General features: G+C 49.7%; 1 protein-coding gene across 1 annotated transcript in view; it reads left to right on the top strand.

Annotated features, from left to right (window-relative positions):
- Positions 1 to 5,006: 5,006 nt before the first annotated feature.
- WNT4 (wingless-type MMTV integration site family, member 4) overlaps positions 5,007 to 5,386 on the top strand; it is a 25,018-nt gene continuing 24,638 nt past the window's right edge. Inside the window, exon 1 of the mRNA XM_011933960.1 lies at positions 5,007 to 5,261. The gene's annotated coding sequence lies outside the window, so the exon portion shown is untranslated. The remainder of the gene's footprint in view (positions 5,262 to 5,386) is intronic.

Raw genomic sequence — 5,386 nt, forward strand, 5'->3', positions numbered from 1 at the left:
TCACGCCTGTAATCCCAGAACTTCGGGAGGCCAAGGCAGGTGGATCACCTGAGATCAGGAGTTTGAGACCAGCCTGGCCAACATGGTGAAATCCCATCTCTACTAAAATTACAAAAATCAGTCGGGCGTGGTGGCACTCGCCTGTAATCCCAGCTACTTGGGAGGCTGAGGCAGGAGAATCGCTTGAATCATGGGGGTGGAGGTTGCAGTGAGCTGAGAGCACGCTATTGCACTCCAGCCTGGGTGAAACAGCGAGACTCCATCTCAAAAAAAAAAAAAAAAAGTAGATGAGGCAAATAGGATGAAATATTGATAATTGTTGAATCTGGGTAATTCAGATATGGGTGTTTATTAATTGGGTTCTTTATTGTATATATTTGAACATTTTCACAGTAAAACATTTAAAACTGTGATTATCTTCTATATAGGAGGAAGGCTTTTAGTCCAAGAATTCTGGGTGTTCACATTGATTTCTAGACCTCTACTCTAAACCCGCAGCCTCCCAGCGGTCTGAAGGTAAAGAATGAGAACCACACGCTTAAATCCATCTTTTGATCATCAATGGGTCATAACCAAGGTTACCCTACAGACCCAGTGCTAGGTGAAGGGTGGAAAGAAAGTCCTAAAAGGAAAAACAAACCTATGTCCTGATTGGCAGTCCTGGGTGTACCACCTGCTAACTGTGTGATGATCTTAGGCAACTTAACTGGACTCTCTGAGCCTCTATTTCCTCATTGGCAAAATAAGGGTACTAATAGCTTATGGTAAAGATTAAATGCAATATGTAGGCACAGCTTTTGAGGCGTTCTGTGACAAACAGTAAGATGCTCAGTAAATATTGACTTCCTTACTTCCCATAGGGACTTGACAGGGGTTACGGGAGCATGAGTGAGCTGTTAAAAGTACAGTCCCCATCTAAAGTCAAAGATTGCTCTTCACCCGAGAAAGTGGGTCCCATGTTGCCAAATCTTCCATTTCTCAAGAGAAGCTGGAGATCTAGCTTCTTATGTGAAATTTCCCAATCTTGAAATAGTATCAATAAATTCATGTACTTGAAAACACGCTAGGCAGGCCAAGCAAAACATCTCCCCAGACCACAGGTGCGCAACTTCTGGTTTCAACCATAGAACAAGATGAAGCGCTAACAATCCCTGAAGCCTTATTCAACGTTCACTGAAGCTGGGCCCTGTGCTCAGAAGCCTTTACCCACCTTATCTATTGATTCCTCATGACATTGCTATGATCCCCTTGAACAGATGAGGAAACTGAGGCTCAGAGAGGCAAAGAGATCTGTCAGGGCCAGGAACAAATGCAGGTCTTCCCCAGAACTTGCTGGTCAACTTCACTGCTTCTCTAGATTCCCACAAGTGTCTTTAAGGAGTGAGTGCCAGTCCCAGAGAGGGGCAAGGACTTGCCCAGCGCTGCACATACGTGGATGGCTGGCTGGGACTGACCAGGTTTCCCATTCCCTCCCTGGTCAGGGTGAATGGCCCTGGAGGACACAGCTGCGCAGATCTGCCCAGCCAAGCCCGGCACAACCTAGACCATAGTGGCAGGGGGAAAAACTACCTTTTATCTCCTTGAAAAATGCAGGGATAGGCATTAAGACTTTTCTAGACCCCAGTTAGCTGGCTGCAGTGGCAGGCACCTGTAATCCCAGCTATTTGGGAGGCTGAGGCAGGAGAATCGCTTGAGCCCTGCGAGGTAGAGGTTGCAGTAAGCTGAGATCGCACCATTGCACTCCAGCGTGGTGACAAGAGCAAGACTCCATCTCAAAAAAAAAAAAAAAAAAAAAAAATGAATTTTCTAGACCCTGAGCCTAGTGCCCCCAGTTTCTTCACCTCACAAATCTGGGAAATTGGACTAGAAATCCCGGTCACCAGCTGACTAGACACTCTGTTACCAGTTGCTTCCAGGACTGAGCTGGAGAAACATCCAACCACGTTGCTTTGGGCCCACTCCCTGAGAGCTGGCAATAACTTAGACACACTGAATGTGATTCTTTCTGATTAAAAACTTGGCTAGGTTTCCCTTCCTCGGTGAATTTTCATAGTTATTAAGGAGGGAGAACTAACTCCAGAAATGGGCTGCTCAGGAAGTTAAGGAATTGGTCCCTTGAAGAAAGATATGTTCTGATTCCATTATGTGTGAGGTACTCATGGTGCTGGGCACAGAGAGGGATAGTGTAGAGGGCTCTGCCTTGGATTTTGAGGGTTTAATAGTAACCCCCAGGAAGAGTCTACAGAAACCCCATGAGGTTCCCCTTCTGAACACAGACATTAATTCTGACATGTGGAAGACTTTTGTCCATTGAACAGCTTTGTGCTGGCTCAGTGCCAAGACCACCTGCTTCCAAACCCTGGCCATGCTGCTAACTGGGTGACTTTAGGCAATGCACTTGAACGCTTCTGTGCCTCAGCTTCTCCATATGTAAAATGGGAATAACATTTACCTATGTGATAGGGTTGTTAATATGTCTTACAGCAGTTTTAGAGCCACACCTGGGCTTCCCCTCCTATAAATGGAACTAATAACAGTATCTACTTCCTAGAGCTGTGGCCAAGATTCCATGAGTTAATGCAAACGGGCAAAGCACTTGGAACGGTGGTTGGTATATAGAAAGCACCAGACGCACTCTGACTACTGATATTAAAGAGCTATTCACAATTTGACTTTTTAATTAATTTGCATTGATACTTTCACAGTTGGGCTGTTCTTGAAAGTTAGAAGAGCACTTCCTCCAAGAGACTTTCTCATTAAGAATTTCCGGCCGGGCACGGCGGCTCACGCCTATAATCCCAGCACTTTGGGAGGCCGAGACGGGTAGATCACGAGGTCAAGAGATCGAGACCATCCTGGCCAACATGGTGAAACCCCGTTTCTACTAAAAAAAATACAAAAATTAGCTGGGCGTGGTGGCACGCACCTGTAGTCCCAGCTACTCAGGAGGCTGAGGCAAGAGAATCTGGCGAACCTGGGAGGCGGAGCTTGCAGTGAGCCAAGATCACGCCACTGCACTCCTGCCTGGGCAACAGAGCGGGACTCCATCTCCAAAATCAAACAAACAAACAAACAAACAAAAAACAGATTTTCCACTGACTCAGAGCAAAGGGCTCCTCCTCTCCATTATCACAGCTTGGGGAGAGACACTGGTTGGTGGCTCCAGTTCTCTACCTCCTGAGTTCAGCTTGGTCCTGCTCACGGGGCTCACTCATACCCACTCATATGCATCTCCCAGCACCCCAGGAGAAGGCGAGTCAGGTAACATTGTTCCCACCTGATGGGTACAGAAACTGAAGGTCCTGCAGCTTCCCAAAGTCAAGTGTCATGTGCTTTGGGACAGGGGTTTAAGCCCAAACACCTGAGTCCCAGGCTCAGGGTGGTATGGGAGCTGGGGATGTGGCTCTGGAGTCCCAGGTCCACCGCTTTCCTTAAGAAAGTCACCCTGGTGTCTTCATCTGTAAAATGAGGGTGACAACAGTACCTACTTCCTAGATTTGTTGCAAGGATTGAATGAGTCAAAGTGTGTAAAGCACTTAGAATGGTGCCTGACATACCAGGGCTCAACACTTGAGTGGCATGAGGCATCCTAGGTGGCCTGGCACAGTCTTGGTCTATGCCTGGTAGCCTGGCAAATCTTCCGGTTAGAGCCCCCCGTCACTCTTGAAAACATCCTGATTTGGAAGAAAATTATACGGCCATCCTAACATAATTGCCTGTTGCCATCTAAATTATTATTGTTGTTATTATTATTTTCCACCATACCACACTGAGTCTCCAGGAAGTGAATATGCTGGTTCAAAATAGGTCAGCACTTCAGTACCACCCTTAAACCCAGGTGAGAGTGGCCCCTACCCTGGGGACCCCCCCAGTCTGGCCCTTCTCCAGCTAACCTCTCATCACAAAGAGGGAAGACCATGGGACAAGGGGACATGCCCACCTGGAGCTTGAGCCACCTCCACTAGAGCATACTCTGGGTGCCCAGGCCTCTGGGCTTCCCTGCACAGATGGCCCTTGGCCCACTGCCAGGATCTGTGTGGGTCTCTTCCCCAGAGCCAGCCCGAGGACAGAGTGCACCACTGGTGTGCCCAGCCCTAAGCCTGAGGGGCGACCAAGGGGCTGAGCTTGCATGTGCAGGCTGAGATGTTCATGAGTGTGCATAAGACCCTTGAAGGACAGGACAGAGGCAGAGGTACAAAAAGGTAGGGGGCAGGGGCACAGGCCAGGCATTAGGGGTCCCCTCTCCCTGTGCCACTAGCCCCAGGGCAAGGTCTGAGGAGTATGAGAATGCCACACCCAAAGCCAGCTTTCTGCCTTGTTAGGAAAGCGTATTTATCAAGATAGAAGAATAGAACATATTTTATTTTGCATTTTGTTAGCTTGATTTATAGCCTGCAAATATTTGGACATATGGTACGTGAACCTCCATCTGTACTCTTGCCCAGCCCCACAAATCTCTGCCACATTCCGCCCAGTCCCAATACCAAATGTTTACTGAGCTCCTCCTCTGTTCTGAGCCCAGGGGACCCGAGGGCACCATCCCAGCACCGGAACATGATGGCCTCTGTGGGACCAAACTTCATACTCCAAAATCAGTGAAGAACTGAGGTCAGGGGTGAAGGTATGGACCTGGTCCTTGCCTCTGTTCCCAACCGCTAGGGAGGTGGGACAGGTACCTCCCTTTCTGGACCTTAGTTTTACTGTTTAGGTAAGAGTCCCACTAGCTCTGAGCAGCTGGGGGATGCAGCCTGGAGGATGAGTAGCACACAGAATCAGATCAGTGACCTGAGAGGGTGTGGCCTGGATTTGGGCAGACAATTCTTAGGGGTTACAGTGGTGTGGAATTGAGCTCTCTGGACTAGCCAAGCACAGGCTGTTGCAGCCCATTCGGTTCCATTCATTTATTCCTTCCACAAACATGGCAGCCACCGCCCTGTGCCCGAAACCAACAAGAGGCTGAATCTGCCTGGTACGGGAGGATAAATAGAACAAGCACATAGAAAACCAAATGCAAAGTAAGACTTGGTGAGTGGGCCAAGAGAGCTTGCCTAAACTCCTCCTGTCCTCCCAATCGCAGCGTCTTAAGCCCACTTCTCGGATGAGAAAACGGAGGCTCAGAGTCAAGACCCTGCTGCCTGGGGCGCGCCCAGATCTTGTGGCTAGCCAGACGCGAGGTTTCGGATTCCCACAGTCTCGGGCCACTGTCCCAAGCTGCCCAAAGCTGGGGAGGCCCCGTCCAGCTCCCGGAAGGCTGTAGGGAGGTGAGCGCCAGGGAGGGGCTGGGCCGCAGGACGCGGGGGCCAGGAGGCAGGGAGGGACCGGTTGGGGGGCGGCCAGGAGACGTCCAGCGCCCCGATGTGCAGCCCCAGGCACCCGGAGCGCCAGC

This window comes from Colobus angolensis, unplaced genomic scaffold, assembly GCF_000951035.1.
Source record: "Colobus angolensis palliatus isolate OR3802 unplaced genomic scaffold, Cang.pa_1.0 Scaffold130, whole genome shotgun sequence".
Classification (NCBI taxonomy): Eukaryota; Metazoa; Chordata; class Mammalia; order Primates; family Cercopithecidae; genus Colobus; species Colobus angolensis.